Raw genomic sequence first — 16,078 nt, forward strand, 5'->3', positions numbered from 1 at the left:
CTGTGTGAATTTGTGTAACTGTATGTATGTGTCACTGTGCATGTGACTCTGAGAAAGACCTTGTTTCTCTGTGTGTGTGTGTGTGTAAGACTTTGTGTAACTACAAGTGTGATTGTGTGTGTGTGAGGTTGTATCTGTGTGACTGTGTGTCTTTCTGTCTGAGTGTGTGGGACAAAGAAACCTGGTTTCTGTATGTGTGTGACTTTGTGTACCAGTGTGTAAGTGTCACTAACTTTGTGAAAGCGTGTGCCATGATCTGTGCGTGTGACTGTGTGTGTGTGTGACTGTGTGTATGTGTGACAGTGTGTGTGACTTTGTGTAACTCTCTGTATGTGTCACTCTACCTGTGTGAGTGTGTATGTTTCATGGTCTGTGCAAGTGATTGTGTGTGTGTGTGTGTGTGTGTGTGTGTGTGTGTGGTGTGAGAGAGAGAGAGAGACCTTTTATCTGTGTGTGTGTGATTTTGTGAAACTGCATGTATGTGTCACTATCTGTGTGAATATGTGTGTGTGATTGTATCTGCATGAGCGTGTCTCCATAGCTGCCTGTGTCTGCTTGACTGTCTAATATCTGTGGTTGAGTCTGAGAGTGCGTGTGCATCTGTGTGCTTGTGTGTGTATAACTGTGTCTGTCTTTATCTGTGACTGTGTACATGTTTGTGTGACTGTGTGTATATGTGAGTGTGTGGTGTGTATGACTATGTCTTCATTTGTGACTGTGTACATGTTTGTGTGATTCTGTGTGTGTGTATGAGACTGTACATGTGAGCGTGTCTGTGTGTATGACTGTGTACATGTTTGTGTGGGTGTGTGCGTATGTGTGTGAGAGAGACCGTGCAGGCGTCTGCGACTGTGTGTGTGTGTGTGTGTGTGTGTGTGGAGTCTACACCTTCTCCCTGCTCCAGTTCTCGGCCACGTCCCAATAAACGTGCGGAGTTGGTGAGTTAATCATTCCCTGCCCCCCCCGCCAAAGTGTGTGGGTCAGGGGTTGCATTGGGGGGCAGTTGGTGGGAAATGAAGGGGGTGGAATAAAACGGCATATGGTTGGAGTAAATGAGATTGGGGGGAGAGGGAGGATGCAGGAAAAGGGGAAGCAGAAGTGGGAAGAAGGTGTAAGGGAGGAGGAGTGGCAGAGACGGGAAGTCAGGGAGGGAGAGAGTTGTGGAAGAGGAGGAAGGGAAGAGGGAATGGGGCAGTGAAAAGGGGAGGGGGATTGGAGCAAAGCTCTCATTAACTTCCCTCCTTGTTTGCTCTCCCCCACACCCCTCAGATGGAATTAGAGAAAGCCACGCTCCTGGGCAGCGTGCAGGAACTTCGGCAGCGCCTGGAGTCGAGTGGGCAGGCAGCGGTGGATGGTGAGGACGGCAAGGAGGACTCCGATTCGGGGGCCGTGCTGGACGCCAGGTCTCGGGCGCAGCTGGCCGAGTGCGCCCGCCTGCACTCCGAGCTGCAGGAGCTGCGGGCGTCGGGCCCCGAACGCGAGGCGGAACTGCGGCGCCAGCTGGAGGTGTGGCAGTCCGAGGCGGAGGAGTTGGCTGCCAGCTGCCGCCTGCACTCCCGCCGCAGCCGCCAGGACCGTGAGCTGATCGCTGGGCTGAGGGCCGAGCTGCGGGCCCGCGGCCGAGGCCGGCCGCTCCCTCTGCCGCCTCCAGGATGAGCTGAGCGGCCTGAGCGAGGAGATGGCCGCCCTCTACCACCATGTGTGCCTGGGCGAGAGGCGGACGCCCAGCCGGGTCACGCTGGACTACGTGCGAGCTGGCCGGAGGGGGCGGCTCAGTCCGTCCGGGTCGACAGGAGGAGGGGGGAACCGGAAGCGGCGGAGGGGAGCTCTCCCCCACCGCCTCAGTCCAGAACCGCTGGATGCCTTGGGGCTGTGCGGCGTGCTCCGCCGACAGCTTGGACACCTGCAGGAAGCCCTGGAGGGGCGGGAGCGGGGAGGAGGGCGGCCGCCGCAGGAGGCGGAGGCGGAGGAGCGGAGTGGGAGAAGGAGGGACTGCTCTCCGAGGTGCTGAAGCTGCGCTCGCTCCTCAGCACAAGCGGGAACAGATCGCCACCCTCCGCACCGTGCTCAAGGCCAACAAACAGGTAGGGAGGGGCAGGGGGTCTTTGTTCTCTGTACCGCCACATTCCTTTCTTCCCCTCCTCTCTTCCCCACACCCTCTCCCCCTCCCCCTCTCCTCCCTCTCTCTCCTTCCTCCCCTCTCCCTCGTTCCCCATCACTCCCCCCTCGCTCCCACCCTCTTTCACTCCCTACCACCCTCCCCCACCCCTCCCTCCCCATCCCCCTCCATCCTCCCCCTCCCTCTTCCCTCCCCCTCCCTCTCTCCCTCTCTCCCTCTCTCCCCCTCGCTCTCTCCCCCCTCCCTCTCTCCCTCACCCCCTCTTGCCTCCCCCTTCTCCCCTCCCCCTCTCCCTCCTTCCCCATCTTCCCCTCGCTCCCTACCACCCTCCCACCCCCCTCCATTCTCCCCTCCCTCTCCCCCTCCCTCTCCCCCTCCCTCTCCCCCTCCCTCTCCCCCTCCCTCTCCCCCTCCCTCTCTCCCCCTCCCCCTCTCCCCTTCCCCCTCTCCCCTTCCCCCTCTCCCCTTCCCCTCTCCCCTTCCCCCTCTCCCCTTCTCCCCCTCCCCTTCTCCCCCTCCCCTTCTCCCCCTCCCCTTCTCCCCCTCCCCTTCTCCCCCTCCCCTTCCCCCTCCCCCTCCCCTTCCCCCTCTCCCCCTCCCCTTCCCCCTCTCCCCCTCCCCTTCCCCCTCCCCCCTTCCCCCCTCCCCCTTCCCCTCTCCCTTCCCCCTCTCCCTTCCCCCTCTCCCTTCCCCCTCTCCCTTCCCCCTCTCTCCCTTCCCCCCTCCCCCCTCCCCCTCCCCCTCTCCCCTCCCCCCCTCCCCCTCTCCCTTCCCCCTCTCCCTTCCCCCTCTTCCCCTTCCCCCCTCCCCTCCCCCTTCCCCCCTCCCCCCTCCCCTTCTCCCCTCCTCCCCTCTCCCTCCCCCCTCCTCCTGCTTTCCCTTCACCCCCCCCCCACAGGATCGCTGGGCCCTGTACGCTTGAACCCTCGGTGGTCTGTCCCACTGTCTGGTCTCTCCCCCCCCTCCCGCCCACGACTGCCTGGAGTACTGGAGTACCTGACACTGTCTCCGCAGACGGCAGAGGTGGCCCTGTCAAACCTGAAGAACAAGTACGACAACGAGAAGTGCCTGGTGTCGGACACGATGGTGAAGCTGCGGAGTGAGCTGAAGGCTCTGAAGGAGGATGCCGCCACCTTCTCCTCCCTCCGCGCCATGTTCGCTAGCAGGTACGGGAATAGGATTTGGACGGTTTATGATTGCTGAGGTACAGTGAAAACTGTGTCTTCCATCACAGGCAAAGCTCTCCCCACTGTTTAGCACGTCTACAAGGAGAACTGCCGCAAAGCAGCGTCCCTCATCAAGAACCCCGGACCACCCAAGCCAAGCTCTTTTCTCCTTACTGCCATCGGGAAGGGGGCACAGGCACCTTAGGGGCAGGAACAGCTATTACCCCTCAACCATCATGTTCCTGAACCAGCGTTGATAACCTCACTCTGTCATGGTCCCTTCTGGCAATCCCACACCTTGCTAGTTAACTCAGGAATTCGGCCTCAATTCCCTCGTTGAAATTCCAATCATTCCAGGTTCCCCTAACTACACACACCTGCTTTCCACCAGGAAATGCAGGGTAAGACCCTGTGATCACAACAAGGAGCTGCCAGTTCGTTGGTTGACCCTAGCGTGTGAGTAAACCTGATTCCTCAGAACTGTCAGTTCTAAGTTCTGCATTGTTTCCTGGATACTCTACGTCAGCGGTCCCCAACCACCGGGCTGCAAAGCATGTGCTACCAGGCCGTGAGGAAACGATATGAGTCAGCTGCATCTTTCCTCATTCCCTGTCACGCACTGTTCAACTTGAACATAGGGTTGCCAACTGTCCCTTATTTGCCGGGACATCCCGTATATCGGGCTAAATTGGTTTGTCCCGCATTTCCCCCGCTAAGGTAGAGCGTTCCTATGAAACCGTTCGTAATCTGAAATGGCGTAAAGCGCAGAAGCAATTACCATTAATTTATATGGGAAAAATTTTTGAGCATTCCCAGACCCAAAGAATTAACCTAACAAATCATACCAAATAACACATAAAACTGAAAATAAATAATACTAACATATAGTAAAAGCGGGAATGATATGATAACTACACAGCCTATATAAAGTAGAAATAATGTATGTACAGTGTAGTCGGGAAGATGAAGGCAAAACTGATTGGTGGAGGAAAAAATCGACATGTACGCGCACGCGCACATCACATGCGCACACAGGTGCCCGCGCAAGGCTTCATGGTCATGGTAGTCTTTCCTGGGGTAAAGTGTCCCGGGATTTGACTGCTACTTTTGTCCCTTATTTGAGAGTGAGACAGTTGGCAACCCTAACTGTAAAAGACATGTTGAGGTGAGTCTAACCCCACTTGAACACCCCCTCCCCTCCCTGGCCGGCCGGTCCGCAAGAATATTGTCGATATTAAACCGGTCCGTGTGCAAAAAAGGTTGAGGACCCCTGCTCTACGTGGCCCTTGTCTCTGTGTAAAGACTCTCCTGGATACCGGTTCCCCACTCGCGGCGGTGCTAACGCCTCATGACTCTGCCTCAGCGCCTGTGTCCTGCACTTGGGTTTGTCCCCAGCCACGTCCTTGCAACACACTCACCTCAATTCTGAAGTGATTCCACGACCTACAGACTCATTTATTTAGTGTGGAGTTGGCCCCTCCAGCCCTCCACCCCCGCAGCTCCCAATTTAACCCGAGCCTAATCACAGGACAGTTTACAAAGACCATTGAACCTACTAACTGGTGTATCTTTGGACTGTGGGAGGAAACCGGAGCACCCAGAGGAAATCTGTAACTTCCACTGGGAGGCCATTCAGAGACACCTGTTACGTACCCCGTAACTGGGTTGCCAAACCAGTAGGAATGGATCACGCAGTTGGAGTCTGGATTACTAGAACTGAGAAAGTTTTATTAAAGAAACAAGCAACACAGTACTCTAATCAAAAGGATAATAAACGCAACAGTTCAGCAATGATAAACACACATGTGCACAGAATTAAGATAACAGGATCAATCAAGCTCTATCGTTGTTCTAGGGTAAATGACCAGTTTCAAAGTGACGCAAAGTTCAGTTCAAGTTAGTTCAGTTCAGTTCGCAGTAATCGCTGCCGTGGCGATGGACAGTGGGGTGGGGGGGAGGAGAGAGAGAGAGCAAAAACAAGTGAATATTCAGGGCTTCCAGACACAGACCTTCGCAGTCAGCTTTCGGACGAGTCCTTTGTGATGTCATCTGAGGTCACCGACCGTGACCCCTCCGTTTCCAGATACGATCGTTTCCCTGTGCTGAACCTAGCACCCAGGCAAGGGTGGACACACACCAGGTTCCCGCCGATCGTACCTTTCCCACCCTGTGCATTTATGGCCTGGTACTTCCCACTGACTTGTGAGAGACGCACCGCTTCCAGTGTCTCGTTACCTTGGGTGTCGTGTGTGTCCTGCCTTAGCGAACCTGTCCCTTTTTATCCCCCTGCTGGGGTATCGCCTGTCCGTCACTTCAAACAGTTCAGGGTTCAAAGGGGGAGCCGCTCTTGACAGCCCCCTCCTTCTGTTACCCTCTCTCCCGTCCCTTCATTACACATCTCCAAATACTGCTCCATTGTTTTCCTTATCTCTCTCTCTCCTGAAGACAGGTGGCAGACCAACTGCTGATCCCACTGGACAGCTAACATCTTAATCTATGTGTATTCTTGTCACACACCTCACAGACAATGTCGGAGTTCATCTCTGAACTTCGGAACACCCTGAGCTATTTCAAGGGCTCTGCAGCTCGGGTTTGTGATATCATTTGGAATATATTCCTCCAGTCTTGGTGTGGCCTTATCCCGGCAGTGGAGGAGGCCATGGATGGACATATGGGAATGGGAAGTGGAATTAAAATGGGTGGCCACTGGTAGATACTTTATTGATCCCAAAGGAAATTACAGTGTCACAGTTGCACAGAAATACAAATATTAGAAGAGAAGCAAGAAAGAATTTTAAAAAATAACTTACATAGTCATAGTCATACTTTATTGATCACGGGGGATATTGGTTTTTGTTACAGTTGCACCATAAATAATTAAATAGTAATAAAACCACAGATGATTAAATAGTAATATGTAAATTATGCCAGGAAATAAGTCCAGGACCAGCCTATTGGCTCAGGGTGTCTGACCCTCCAAAGGAGGAGTGTAAAGTTTGATGGCCACAGGCAGGAATGACTTCCTATGACGCTCTGTGCTGCATCTCGGTGGAATGAGTCTCTGGCTGAATGTACTCCTGTGCCCAACCAGTACATTATGTAGTGGATGGGAGACATTGACCAAGATGGCATGCAACTTAGACAGCATCCTCTTTTCAGACCTCAAACAGTCTAACAGGAGTGGGGTCATCACTGCCCCGGCTATACAGCCCAAAGACAGAGGGTAAGAATCACCTTGTACAGCGCTCTTTGGAGCAGTGCAGTTGTCTTAGTCTAATACTGAAAGTGCTCCTCTGTTCAGGCAATGCAGAGCGTGAGAAACATTGTCCAGAATGGCCAGGATTTTCCGTAAGGCCCTTTGTTCTACCACAGCCTCCTGTCCTGTTCGACAACAGAGCCAGCCTTTCCAATCAGTTTATTGAGCCTGTTGGCATCACCTGTGTTGGTGCCATTGCCCCAGCACACCACCGCATGGAAGATTGTACTAGTGACAACAGACTGACAGAACGTGTGAAAGAGGGGCCTGCAGACTCCAAAGGACCTCGGTCTCCTCAGGAAGTAGAGGTGACTCTGGCCCTTCTTGTACACAGCCTCTTGTTGATACTCCACTCAAGTCTGTCATCCAGGTGCACCCCCAAGTACTTGTAGATCCCCACCACATCCACGTCCTCACCATCAATTGTAACAGGGAGCAGTGCAGGCTTACACTTCCTAAAGTCCATCACCATCTCCTTTGTCTTACTAATGTTGAGCTGCAGATGATTCAGCTTGCACCATTTAACAAAGTCCACTACCAGGGTCCTGTATTCATCCTCCCAACCTCCCATCCTCCCATCCTCCCATCCACCCATCCACCCTTTATACACCCAACTATTGCTGAGTCTTCAGAATTTCTGTAGATGACATGACTCAATGTTGTATCTGAAGTCCGAGGTATCAGGGTAAAGAGGAAAGGGTGCCCCAGTGCTGCTTATAGCCAAGTCTGACACACAGCTCTGAAGCCACACAGACTGAGGTCTGCCAGTCGGGTAGTCCATTATCCAGCATACAATGGCAGTGCCAAACTGCATTAAACGGAGCTTTTCCCCCAGCAATGAGGGCTGTATGGTATTGAAGGGACAATAAAACATGATCCTCACAGTGCTGCCCATCTTATCCAAACGGGAGTAGGCTCTGTTCAGCAGGTAGATAACAGCATCGACAACTCCAATGTGCTCCTGGTTGGCAAACTGCAGGGGATTGAGTGGCGATCTGAGCAGGGGTCAGAGGTGAGCCAGGACCAGCCTCTCTAGGGTCTTCATGATGTGTGAGGTCAGGGCCACTGGACGGGAGTCACTCAAGACTTTCGGTCGGCCCTTCTTGGATACTGACACCACACATGATGTTTTCCACACAGTCAAGACCCTTTCCAGTCATGAAAAAATAGAAATAAAAAAGTAGTGTGGTAGTGTTCGTATGTTCAGTGTCCATTTAGAAATCGGATGGCGGTGGGGAAGAAGCTGTTCCTGAATCACTGAGTGTGTGCCTTCAGGCTCCTGTACCTCCTCCCTGATGGTAACTGTGTGAAGGGGGCCTGTCCTGGGTGGTGGGGGTCCTTAATGATGGATGCTGCCTATTTGAGGCATCACTCCGTGAAGATGTCCTGGTTGCTACGGAGACTAGTGCCCATGGTGAAGCTATGTTTACAACTCTCTGTAGCTGATTTTGATCCTGTGTGGTGCCCGACTCCCATATCAGACAGTAGTGCAGCCAGTCAGAATGCTCTCCACGACACATCTGTAGAAAGTTGTGAGTGCCTTTGGTAATATCCCAAATCTCGAGCGGCATTCAGGGCTTCCTTCACTGTGCCAGTAGCTCCTTTTCACCTCTGTCAGTTGAGCAGGTCCTCCCTCCCTGTCTGTGTCATCCCCTCCAGTTCCTGCACCCCCGTCCAGTCCCGACGAAGGGTCTCTGCCCGGGATGTCAGCAGTAGATGCTGCCTGACCCGCTGGGCTCCTCCAGCACATTGTGTGTGTGTGTGTAGTCTGTGGAATTAACTTTGGGCGCCAGCTGACTCCCTGTTCCCTGACCGCACTGCAGATGTGATCAGTACGTCACCCAGCTGGAGGAGATGCAGCGGCAGCTGGCGGCAGCCGAGGACGAGAAGAAGACGCTGAATTCCCTGCTGCGCATGGCCATACAGCAGAAGCTGGCGCTCACCCAGAGACTGGAGGTACAGGACGCCCTCACTGACGTACCCCGCCACTGCGCCAGGACGAACCGAGCCAAGGTGCACGCAAAGAACCGCGCCAGGGGAACACGCGCCAGCCCACAGGTATCTGTCCACTGAACCCACTGTGTTTTTACAACACTGGGGTACGGTACTGGTGGGGACGGGCCTGTCACTGTATAACACCGGGGTACGGTTCCGGTGGGGACGGGACTGTCACTGTATAACACCGGGGTACGGTACTGGTGGGGACGGGCCTGTCACTGTGTAACACCGGGGTACGGTTCCGGTGGGGACGGGTCTGTCACTGTGTAACACCGGTGGGGACGGGTCTGTCAATATAACACCGGGATACGGTACCGGTGGGGACGGGTCTGTCACTGTGTAACACCGGTGGGGACGGGTCTGTCAATATAACACCGGGATACGGTACCGGTGGGGACGGGTCTGTCACTGTATAACACTGGGGTACGGTACCGGTGGGGACGGTCTGTCACTGTGTAACACCGGGGTACGGTACCGGTGGGGGCGGGTCAGTCACCGTATGACACCGGGGTACGGTACCGGTGGGAACGGGTCTGTGAATGTATAACACCGGGCTACGGTACCGGTGGGGACGGGTCTGACAGTGTAACACCGGGGTACGGTACCGGTGGGGACGGGTCTGTCGCTGTATAACACCGGGCTACGGTACCGGTGGGGACGGGTCTGACAGTGTAACACCGGAGTACGGTACCGGTGGGGGCGGGTCAGTCACCGTATGACACCGGGGTACGGTACCAGTGGGAACGGGTCTGTGAATGTATAACACCGGGCTACGGTACCGGTGGGGACGGGTCTGACAGTGTAACACCGGGGTACGGTACCGGTGGGGGCGGGTCAGTCACCGTATGACACCGGGGTGCGGTAATGGTGGGGACGGGTCTGACAATATAACACCGGGGTACGGTACCAGTGGGGACGGGTCTGTCAGTGTGTAACACTGGGGTACGGTACCGGTTGGGACGGGTCTGCCACTGTGTAACAGCGGGGTACGGTACCAGTGGGAACGGGACTGTCACTGTATAACACCGGGGTACGGTACCGGTGGGGACGGGACTGTCACTGTATAACACCAGGGTACGGTACCGGTGGGGACGGGACTGTCACTGTATAACACCGGGGTACGGTCCCGGTGCGAATCGATCTGTCACTGTGTAACACCGGGGTACGGTACCGGTGGGGACAGGTCTGTCAGGGTGTAACACCGGGATACGGTACCGGTGGGGACGGGTCTGTCACTGTGTAACACAGGGGCACGGTACCAGTGGGGACGGGTCTGTCACTGTATTAAACCGGGGTACGGTACCGGTGGGGACGAGTCTGTCACTGTGTAACACTGGGGTACAGTACCAGTGGGGACGAGTCTGTAAATATAACACCGTGGTACGGTATTGGTGGGGACGGTCTGTCACTGTGTAACTCCGGGGTACGGTACTGGTGGGGACGGGTCTGTCAGTGTGTAACACCGGGATACGGTACCGGTGAGGACGGGTCTGTCAATATTACACTGGGGTACGGTACCGGTGGGGACGGGTCTGTCACTGTGTAACACAGGGGCACGGTACCATTGGGGACGGTTCTGTCACTGTATTAAACCGGGGTACGGTACCGGTGGGGACGGGTCTGTCGCTGTATAACACCGGGGTAGGGTACCGGTGGGGACGGGTCTGTCACTGTTTAACACCGGGGTACGGTACTGGTGGGGACGGGTCTGTCACTGTATAACACCGGGGTATGGTACCGGTGGGGACGGGTCTGTCACTGTATAACAGCAGGGTACGGTATTGGTGGGGACGGGTCTGTCACTGTATAACACCGGGGTACGGTACCGGTGGGGACGGGTCTGTCACTGTATAACAGCAGGGTACGGTATTGGTGGGGACGGGTCTGTCACTGTATAACACCGGGGTACGGTACCGGCGGGGACGGGTCTGTGAATGTATAACACCAGAGTACGGTACCGGTGGGGATGGGTCTGTCAATATAACACCGGGGTACGGTACCGCTGGGGACGGATCTGTCACTGTGTAACACCGGGGTACGGTACCGGTGGGGACGGGTCTGTTAGTGTGTAACACCGGGATACGGTACCGGTGGGGACGGGTCTGTCACTGTATAACACAGGTACAGTACCGGTGGGGATGGGTCTCTCACTGTATAACACGGGTACAGTACCGGTGGGGATGGGTCTGTCACTGTATAACACTGGGGTACGGTACCGGTGGGGATGGGTCTGTCACTGTGTAACACCGGGGTACGGTACCGGTGGGGACTGGTCTGTCACTGTATAACACCGGGGTACGGTACCGGTGGGGACGGGTCTGTCAATATAACACCGGGTTACAGTACCGGTGGGGGTGGGTCTTTCACTGTGTAACACTGGGGTACGGTACCGGTGGGGACGGATCTGTCACTGTGTAACACCGGGGTATGGTACCGGTGGGGACGAATCTGTCATTGTGTAACACCAGGATACGGTACCGGTGGGGACGGGTCTGTCACTGTATAACAGCAGGGTACGGTATTGGTGGGGACGGGTCTGTCACTGTACAACACCGGGGTACCGTACCGGTGGGGACAGGTCTGTCACTGTATAACACCGGGCTACAGAACCGGTGGGGACGGGTTTGTCACCGTGTAACACTGGGGTACAGCACCGGTGGGGACAGGTCTGTCAATATAACACCGGGGTACGGTACCGGTGAGAGCGGGTCAGTCACCGTATAACACCGGGGTACGGTACCGGTGGGGACGGGTCTGTCACTGTGTAACACCGGGGTACTGTACCGGTGGAGATGGGTCTGTCACTGTATAACACCGGGGTACGGTACTGGTGGGGTCGGTTTGTCACTGTATAACAGCAGGGTACGGTATTGGTGGGGATGGGTCTGTCACTGTATAACACCGGGGTACGGTACCGGCGGGGACGGGTCTGTGAATGTATAACACCAGAGTACGGTACCGGTGGGGACGGGTCTGTCACTGTGTAACACCGGGGTATGGTACCGGTGGGGAGGGGTCTGTCACTGTATAACACCGGGGTACGGAACTGGTTGGGACGGTTTGTCACTGTGTAACACCGGGACACGTTACCGGTGGGGACGGTTCTGTCACTGTATAACACCGGGGTACGGTACCCGTGGGGACGGGTCTGTCACTGTATAACACCGGGGTACCGTACCGGTGGGGACAGGTCTGTCCCTGTATAACACCGGGGTACGGTTCCGATGGGGACGGGTCTGTCAATATAACACTGGGGTACGGTACCGGTGGGGACGGGTTTGTCAATATAACACCGGGGTACGGTACTGGTGGGGACGGTTTGTCACTGTGTAACACCGGGGTACGGTACCGGTGGGGACGGGTCTGTCACTGTGTAACACTGGGATACAGTACCGGTGGGGACGGGTCTGTCACTGTGTAACAGCGGGGTACGGTACCGGTGGGGACGGGTCTGTCACTGTATAACACCGGGGTACAGTACCGGTGGGGGTGGGTCTTTCACTGTATAACACCGGGGCACTGTACCGGTGGGGACGGGTCTGTCACTGTGTAACACTGGGGTACGGTACTGGTGGGGACGCATCTGTCACTGTATAACACGGGGTACGGTACTGGTGGGGATGGGTCTGTCACTGTGTAACACCGGGGTACGGTACCGGTGGGGACGGGTCTGTCAATATAACACCGGGGTACGGTACCGGTGGGGACGGGTCTGTCACTGCATAACACCGGGGTACAGTACCAGTGGGGGTCGGTCTGTCACTGTATAACACCGGGTTACAGTACCGGTGGGGATGGGTCTGTCACTGTGTAACAATGGGGTACGGTACTGGTGGGGACGGGTCTGTCAATATAACACTGGGGTACGGTACCGGTGGGGACAGGTCTGTCACTGTATTACACCGGGGTACGGTACCGGTGGGGACAGGTCTGTCAATATAACACCGGGGTACAGTACCGGTGGGGACGGGTCTGTCATTGTGTAACACCGGGGTACAGTACCGGTGGGGATGGGTCTGTCACTGTATAACACTGGGGTACGGTACCGGTGGGGACGGGTCTGTCACTGCATAACACCGGGTTACAGTACCGGTGGGGACGGGTCTGTCACTGTGTAACACTGGGATACAGTACCGGTGGGGACGGGTCTGTCACTGTGTAACAGCGGGGTACGGTACCGGTGGGGACGGGTCTGTCACTGTATAACACCGGGTTACAGTACCGGTGGGGGTGGGTCTTTCACTGTATAACACCGGGGTACTGTACCGGTGGGGACGCATCTGTCACTGTGTAACATCGGGGTACAGTACCAGTGGGGACGGGTCTGTCACTGTATAACACCGGGGTACTGTACCGGTGGGGACGGGTCTGTCACTGTGTAACACTAGGGTACGGTACCGGTGGGGACGGGTCTGTCAATATAACACCGGGATACGGTACCGGTGAGGACGGGTCAGTCACCGTATGACACCGGGGTACGGTACCGGTAGGCACAATTTGTCACTGTGTAACACCAGGGTACGGTAATGGTGGGGACGGGTCTGTCAAGATAACACTGGGGTTAAGGTACTGGTGGGGACGGGTCTGTCACTGTATAACACCGGGGTACGGAACTGGTTGGGACGGTTTGTCACTGTGTAAAACCGGGACACGTTACCGGTGGGGACGGTTCTGTCACTGTGTAACACCGGGGTACGGTTGCGATGGGGACGGGTTTGTCAATATAACACCGGGGTACGGTACTGGTGGGGACGGTTTGTCACTGTGTAACACCGGGGTACGGTACCGGTGGGGACGGGTCTGTCACTGCATAACACCGGGGTACAGTACCGGTGGGGATGGGTCTGTCACTGTGTAACACCGGGTTACAGTACCGGTGGGGACGGGTCTGTCACTGTGTAACACTGGGATACAGTACCGGTGGGGACGGGTCTGTCACTGTGTAACAGCGGGGTACGGTACCGGTGGGGACGGGTCTGTCACTGTATAACACCGGGGTACAGTACCGGTGGGGGTGGGTCTTTCACTGTATAACACCGGGGTACTGTACCGGTGGGGACGGGTCTGTCAATATTACACAGGGGTACGGTACCGGTGGGGACGGGTCTGTCACTGTGTAACACTGGGGTACGGTACCGGTGGGGACGGGTCTGTCAATATAACACCGGGATACGGTACCGGTGAGGACGGGTCAGTCACCGTATGACACCGGGGTACGGTACCGGTAGGCACAATTTGTCACTGTGTAACACCAGGGTACGGTAATGGTGGGGACGGGTCTGTCAAGATAACACTGGGGTTAAGGTACTGGTGGGGACGGGTCTGTCACTGTATAACACCGGGGTACGGAACTGGTTGGGACGGTTTGTCACTGTGTAACACCGGGACACGTTACCGGTGGGGACGGTTCTGTCACTGTGTAACACCGGGGTACGGTTGCGATGGGGACGGGTTTGTCAATATAACACCGGGGTACGGTACTGGTGGGGACGGTTTGTCACTGTGTAACACCGGGGTACGGTACCGGTGGGGACGGGTCTGTCACTGCATAACACCGGGGTACAGTACCGGTGGGGATGGGTCTGTCACTGTGTAACACCGGGTTACAGTACCGGTGGGGACGGGTCTGTCACTGTGTAACAGCGGGGTACGGTACCGGTGGGGACGGGTCTGTCACTGTATAACACCGGGGTACAGTACTGGTGGGGGTGGGTCTTTCACTGTATAACACCGGGGTACTGTACCGGTGGGGACGGGTCTGTCAATATTACACAGGGGTACGGTACCGGTGGGGACGGGTCTGTCACTGTGCAACACAGGGGTACGGTACCGGTGGGGACGGGTCTGTCAATATAACACTGGGGTATGGTACCGGTGGGGACAGGTTTGTCAATATAACAGCGGGGTACGGTACTGGTGGGGACGGTTTGTCACTGTGTAACACCGGGGTACGGTACCGGTGGGGACTGGTCTGTCACTGTATAACACTGGGTACAGTACTGGTGGGGGTGGGTCTTTCACTGTATAACACCGGGGTACTGTACCGGTGGGGACGGGTCTGTCACTGTGTAACACTTGGGTACGGTAACGGTGGGGACGCATCTGTCACTGTGTAACACCGGGGTACCGTACCAGTGGGGATGGGTCTGTCAATATAACACTGGGGTTAAGGTACCGGTGGAGACGGGTCTGTCACTGTATAACACTGGGGTACGGAACTGGTTGGGACGGTTTGTCACTGTGTAACACCGGGGTACGGTACCGGTGGGGACGGGTCTGTCACTGTATAACATCGGGGTACGGTACCCGTGGGGACGGGTCCGTCACTGTATAACACCGGGGTACGGTACCGGTGGGGACAGGTCTGTCACTGTATAACACTGGGGTACGCTACCGGTGGGGACGGGTCTGTCACTGTGTAACACTGGGGTACGGTACCGGTGGGGATGGGTCTGTTACTGTGTAACACCGGGCTACGGTCCCAGTGAGAATGGATCTGTCACTGTGTAACACTGGGGTACGGTACCGGTGGGGACGGGTCTGTCAATATAACACCGGGGTACGATACCGGTGGGGACGGGTCAGTCACCGTATGACACCGGGGTACGGTACCGGTGGGGACGGGTCAGTCACCGTATGACACCGGGGTACGGTACCGGTGGGCAGAATTTGTCACTGTGTAACACCAGGGTACGGTAATGGTGGGGACGGGTCTGTCACTGTATAACACCCAGGTACGGTACCGGTGGGGACGGCTGTGTCACTGTGTAACACTGGGGTACCGTACCGGTGGGGATGGGTCTGTCAATATAACACTGGGGTTAAGGTACTGGTGGGGACGGGTCTGTCACTGTATAACACCGGGGTACGGAACTGGTTGGGACGGTTTGTCACTGTGTAACACCGGGACACGTTACCGGTGGGGACGGTTCTGTCACTGTATAACAGCGGGGTACGGTACCCGTGGGGACGGGTCTGTCACCGTATAACACCGGGGTACAGTGCCGGTGGGGACGTGTCTGTCACTGTGTAACACCGGGGTACGATACCGATGGGGACGGGTCTTTCAATATAATACTGGGGTATGGTACCGGTGGGGACGGGTTTGTCAATATAATACTGGGGTACAGTGCCGGTGGGGACGTGTCTGTCACTGTGTAACACTGGGGTACGGTACCGGTGGGGACGGGTCTGTCACTGTGTAACACCGGGGTACAGCACCGGTGGGGACGGGTCTGTCAATATAACACCGGGGTACGGTACCGGTGAGGGCGGGTCAGTCACCGTATAACACCGGTGTACGGTACCGGTGGGGACGGGTCTGTCACTGTGTAACACCGGGGTACGGTACCGGTGGGGACGGGTCTGTCAATATAACACTGGGGTATGGTACCGGTGGGGACAGGTTTGTCAATATAACACCGGGGTACGGTACTGGTGGGGTCGGTTTGTCACTGTGTAACACCGGGGCACGTTACCAGTGGGGACGGGTCTGTCACTGTATAACACCGGTGTACGGTACCCGTGGGGATGGGTCTG

The 16,078-nt window shown here is 56.1% G+C and overlaps 1 pseudogene; it reads left to right on the plus strand.

Moving 5' to 3' along the window:
- The window catches only part of LOC140189922 (protein bicaudal D homolog 2-like), a 49,169-nt pseudogene that overhangs the window by 17,842 nt on the left and 15,249 nt on the right, over window positions 1–16,078 (plus strand).

The sequence above is a fragment of the Mobula birostris genome, chromosome 29 (assembly GCF_030028105.1).
Source record: "Mobula birostris isolate sMobBir1 chromosome 29, sMobBir1.hap1, whole genome shotgun sequence".
Taxonomy (NCBI): domain Eukaryota; kingdom Metazoa; phylum Chordata; class Chondrichthyes; order Myliobatiformes; family Myliobatidae; genus Mobula; species Mobula birostris.